This window comes from Schistocerca nitens, chromosome 1 (assembly GCF_023898315.1).
Source record: "Schistocerca nitens isolate TAMUIC-IGC-003100 chromosome 1, iqSchNite1.1, whole genome shotgun sequence".
In the NCBI taxonomy this organism is placed as follows: Eukaryota; Metazoa; Arthropoda; class Insecta; order Orthoptera; family Acrididae; genus Schistocerca; species Schistocerca nitens.
The window spans coordinates 1,115,605,546-1,115,611,545 of NC_064614.1; the positions used below are offsets into that span (position 1 = coordinate 1,115,605,546).

A 6,000-nucleotide genomic window follows, 5' to 3' on the forward strand; every position below is an offset into this window, starting at 1 on the left:
ACGAGTTTACTGCGTGTAGTTTGTTCGACTTACTCTAATACTTTGTTAACTACCATCATTTAAGTATCACCAAAAAATAAGTTTGAAAGAGAACATTTTCGGGCTATGATTTTTTACAGTTTTTATCAGGTCGTTAACGCACAAGATCGTCTTAGAAATGTATTTTGGAGAAGAAGTGGCATCTAAGGTAACAATTTACAATTGTTGCAGTGAATTCAAATGATATCGGTTTTTTGTTAGTGATGAATTTAGTGAAGGACGCCAAAGAACTGCTATTAGTGTTGAAAATATCGTCGCTGTTCAGTCAATCCTCCAAGAAAGTCTTATTAGTAAAGGAAATTCCACTTCTGTATTGGTCCACGGTCATAGTGAATATTATGTAAATGAAACCCTCTAGATCGCTTACTAAAATTTCTTTATTACTTGGCCGGCCGGTGGGGCCGAGCGGTTCTAGGCGCTACAGTCTGGAACCGCTTGACCGCTACGGTCGCAGGTTCGAATCTTGCCTCTGGTCCTTAGGTTAGTTGGGTTTAAGTAGTTCTAAGTTCTAGGGGACTGATGACCTCAGCCTCATAGTGCTCAGAGCCATTTGAACCATTTTTTTTCTTTATTACTTAGTTTCGGCTACTGTCATCAGATATCAAAATGCTTAGAACATGCAAAACAAGGATCAATTCCAGTAGTAAAGCGTATGCCCCAATTAGTCATAGGTTTTAATACTGACACTGAACATTTTTTGCCTCTTCTAAGCATTCTGATATCTGTCGATGACAGTAGGCGAAACCGTGTAGTGCATATAGAAACTTTAATAAGCGATTTTAAAGAAGATACACGGACGTCTTACGAATTAATCTGGGTGTCAGTGGGCGTTCATATGAGTCAAACAAAAATTTTATATGAACAGTTAGACATAAAAAAAAACTTTATTTTTGGTGATTTATTTCCTAAAATGAGCCATATCTTCACCATAGCATTACAAGATAGTCGTAACATTATTGCCGATTATTATACAAAATTATATTTACCGCAAATTTTTGGAAAGTACGAAAAAAAAGTTTCATCATGATAACACATCATCACATACACCATAACTAACAACTGAGTATATGCGTGCCCTAAATGTCAGCACCATAGACCCATCACCATACTGCCGTGACCGAACAACCGAACACCCTGTCATTTCATTTTGTTTCCAAAAATTAAAGCTACTGTGCGTGGAATCACTTTCTCGTCATCAGACGAAGCAGTGGAACGATATAAAACACCTTACATCTGCAGTACATCAGGAAGAGTGGCATAGTTTCTTTAAGGAATGGTTTCTTCGAATGTGTTTGTTGATGTTAAAGGGGAGCATTAAAAAGTGATTTTTAAATTAATCTTTATTTGATTTCCTAAAAATTTTCGGTACGTCCTTGTAGTTGTGAAAATGATCTGTTCGCCAGAGATTACGTACAATCTGACCTAACTTAGAAACAGGCCTTAGTCCTTTGGCGCAAGGAACGCTGAGACAATTCGATCGCGGAAATACCACATCCATATACGACATAGTAACGGGAGATGAAGTTTGGATACAGACGTAAGACCCGGAAACTAAGCCTAATGAACTGTATGCGTGTAAACCGAAACCTAGGAAACTAGTTCGATCGCTCGCTTGTTTGTTTGGTAACTGGACATGTCACGGCCACTGCTTTAAACATTCTAAAAGCAGTTAATATTGAATGGTATGCAACAATTTGTTTGTCACAACTCATCTAAGAAATTAGGAAGAAAAAACAAACGAAGACGAGGCATTACTCTTTGTCTCACAGAGCACGTCAAACGATTGTTTAATGGAGAAAAATATCAAATTAATGCTTCATTGTACATATGTACCTGATTTGTCTTCTAACGTATACTTTTTGATCCCTTACGTCAAACAAAAAATGTCTGGACAGAAATTTTCAAATCCTCAAGAAGTTCAGTTTTTAAAAAACCATGTTTTTGAGACACCAAGAAAGAGAAAAAACATAAATGGTTCGATGACTGCAAAAGTTCATAAATTTTAAACGTGAATATTTTGAGAAAAATAAAACTATTTCTTGTACCAAAGAAGTTTATTTATTGCTTTTTTAAGAACTTAAAAGGGGAAAATTTCTGAGCATTATTATTGCACAACAAAAAAGTATGAAAAATATATCTGAATGATGTTTTTCAATATTCTAGTACTTAAAGATGTAGTTTCGTGCTTCTAATTGAGTACCACGTAAGCTTTGCTTGTGACAGTGACTGAAATGAAGCAGTAACGAATGAAAGCTGTCCAGTTACTCTTAGCTGAAAACCTTCTTGTTGTTAAAACTAAGCGTTGTATTGTACCATACGAAATAGCTACAACCCCAATCGGAAGATGGATAACAATGTATTTTTAGTCGCTCGGTACAGTGCTTTGTTTATACTACTTCCGTTACTCAAGTCCCCGTAAATTCTGAAATAGATTACAGCTAAATTGTATGGTAATCGTTAAGATGAACTGTGGGAAAATAGTACTACATACAAGCAGAACCATGTACTACATACGACACTGAAAAGAATCTGTCAGTGTTGCAAGGCAGACTAGCTGCAGAGCTTATGAAACAGCTAGAAAAAAATATGCACGCATCGATAGTGAGGCGCTGGTAACTAAGCGGAAAGAAGTGATACCACAAAAAGTAAAGCATATTTAATTCAATTAGATCTGTCTGCTCTTCGCGGCATTCTGAACAACAGCACTTTCCCATCAATATTCATCAATAGTTTCGTGCAACAAAGTTATGGTAGTTTCTACATAGAATGTCTTGCTACTGATAAGCATACATTTGTGGAATTGCTATTATAAATATGAAATATTTAAAGCGATAGATTTCTTGGTCTTAAAGTAAAAACATGCTTTATTGACAAGAAGCAGATATGCATAATCGAGGATATCGTCTTTGGTGAAAAAATGCTCATGTATTTCACGTAGTGCTGATTTTCTGAACTCTTACCCTTATCTCATTGGATATCAGCAGACAGATAAGTTGATATGCATCCTGCGCCAGCTGAAGAACGAACGACGCTTGATATTTACTTCAGTCAACTATCACATGATTTGGGCGCCAACAAACTCTCGTAGCACGTGGCGGTTCGAGGCTGTCGTACTGCACTCGGCGCTTCCAAACGCGACCGCACGCGTCCGCAATTGGCGGACGACTGACTTCGCTTGCTGCGGTTCGGCCAGAAGCGCTGGATGCTTTGCTCGGCGCATGCGCACCCCTTCCAGCGCTGGATTCCCGGCGCGGAATTTCGTGGCGAGATTAATTTAAGGAAAACGACAAGGGTCAGCAGAAGTTAAAAATTTGCACTGTTGCAGTAAACTATCATTTGTCTTTGGCTGCAAAATGTTTTCGCAATCACTGATTTACACGGAATATTTGCCTACGTCACAAAACGGCAGATGCAAGTAATGACAGTCAAAGAAGGAGCGCTTGTTAATTATTCCGTATCTGGCGTATATTTTCGTTGAACATTTAGGGAAAAGAGGTAACATCCTAGACAAATGCGCTATTCAAAATAAATGCATCTTCAGTTCTCCAGTAGAGCAATTTGTTAACGGACTGAGGCGTTGATTGCATTTTGGTAAATCGGATAATCGATTTCGAAAGTAAGAAGAGCGACGTGAAAGCAGTCGATAATAGTTGAAGAAAATGTACATTCCCACACAGGAGAAATCTCTGAAAGAACGAAATGGCAGATGGTGCTACTTACAAACACACAATAAAGACCTGCCAGCTGCGATATATTGATTCTACATGTCGACGAGAGACTAAGTTCGTAACAAAACTGTTAAGTATGCGTGTAACGTAGTGCTCACTTAGAAGACAACAAAAGACAGCTGTGAATTCGGTCAGCCAAGCATGCTATACAAAGAAACAGAGACAAATGAACTCGCAGGAAGTGCCGCTCATAACAAAGTGTTCTTGATCGTGGTCGGGACGTGCCCCTTTTTCACGGGAATTTGCTCCCGTTTTATACAATAATTGCCTCGAGGTTTTGCCACCAAGAAACACAAATATCCCATCATCCTATTTTCCCTTTCTATTGTTGTTTTACGTGACAGTAAATGATTGCTTTCGCCATTAAATAAGAAGCAATATTACTTAAAGTAACCTGCGTCCTCTCAGATACTAATCGTATCCGCTAATTGTGTTGTACTATTTAAACTAAAACTTTCTAGTCCGACATCAATCATAAAACACAGTACAGTCAACTTCAATTGAGTCAAACTCTCTTTTCTCCGTGACAGTGTCAGGCATGTGGTGAAACCAGATCCAAACGCTATACGGATTTAGTTCAAAATATTAACTGCCGGAAGCGACAAAAAAGCTTTTGATGTACACCTGGAACGTGGAGGCGGTTAGAAGTGCTAAAGTCTGATACATGGCTGCCTTAATGTTAATGGTAGCTAACAATGTCGGCCATATTTACAATCGCATAGTCAGGAAATACGACTCGTACCAAACACGGTTTGTCTTATTTACATAGCACATCGAACAAATAGTAGATGCAGGTGTACTGGTTGATTCTGGTTTCCTAGATTTTCGAAGCAAGATAGAATCATAAAATGTTACACACTGGCTCGACTAAAACTAATGTGCCACAGGAACGAAAGTAACGACGCGTGTGCCCCAAAGCAGCGTAGTAGCATATTGGAAGGAGTCTACTAGGGCACACTTGTATGTGACACCCGAATATGATCATATTAATGTAAACTAAACTAAAACTATGATATTATAAACGATGTATGTCTCTGAAAGGCTACATAAAGCGGATCGCAGACTGTGCACAATCGCAGAGCCAAAAAATGGTCCAAATGGCTCTGAGCACTATGGCACTTAACTTCTGAGGTCATCAGTCTCCTAGAACTTAGAACTACTTAAACCTAACTAATCTAAGGACATCACACACATCCATGCCCGAGGCAGGATTCGAACCTGCGACCGTAGCGGTCGCCCGGTTCCAGACTGTAGCGCCTAGAACCGCTCGGCCACTCCGGCCGGCCCGCAGAGCCAATGACACTGTTTCTGATCTGAGTTTGTAGCGTTAAAATAAGAGAGCGGTCGACCCACAGTTGTAGGTAGGTGTCTGTGAGTGAAAGAGCATGGTGTAGGCAGTTTTTGTGGTGTGCTTTGTGAAGATTAATGTAGGAATTACGAGAACATGGAAGCAGAAGTCTTCATGCAAGCAGGATAAAGATATTATATAATTATGAATTTCGTTTCGCCACCGCTTTAGTATAGATGAGCTGGCTGATAATTTGTAATTGTTGAGTAAACCCAGAACATACGTGAACTGGTTGATAAGAATTTCAATTTTGTAATGTTTCTAAGATTTGTTAACAGAGCTGTATGTAATTTAATGATTTGTATTTATGCAGGTTTAGTGACGTTACATAATATATGCCGTGTAAATCTCATTGTAAGTGAATCAGTTAGTATATATGAGGTATTTTTCTGCCTAATGTAATTTCAATTGTCAGATGTTTTTGAAAAGACGAACTTAATTTGCAATATAATTTTGCTAAAAAAATCAGTGTTAGTAATTCACCACAATCAGTACCGCCTCCCTGTCCAGGTCATATCTTTCTCAAAGAAGTTGGATTTTTCTTAAGTGTATTCTTTTATCAGTCAAAAGACTTTCTTGTACATTCCAAAGTATTACAGCCAGCATTGCACACTGCTGAGCCTGTAGTATCGTACTTTATTTTATTTACGACAGACGAGAATGTATCGCGTTCTACCGTTGCTGCACTAGAGATAAGACAATTCAATTTATTTCTTGCTTCTACAGGGACAAAGTTATCAATTTTTAACAGGGTCAGAGGATTCAGTGCCTAAGCGGCTGAATATATTTTGCAATCACTGTATTTCTTTATTGGTATTAGGAGTTGCATTGCCTAATCTCTGGTATAAAGTTTTTGATAACGATAACATAGTGGGCACACCACTT

General features: G+C 38.5%; 1 protein-coding gene across 1 annotated transcript in view; it reads right to left on the reverse strand.

Annotated features, from left to right (window-relative positions):
• The window catches only part of LOC126231427 (protein-tyrosine sulfotransferase-like), a 336,679-nt gene extending 333,519 nt beyond the window's left edge, over positions 1–3,160 (reverse strand). Inside the window, exon 1 of the mRNA XM_049942412.1 lies at positions 3,000–3,160. The gene's annotated coding sequence lies outside the window, so the exon portion shown is untranslated. The remainder of the gene's footprint in view (positions 1–2,999) is intronic.
• Positions 3,161–6,000: the final 2,840 nt, after the last annotated feature.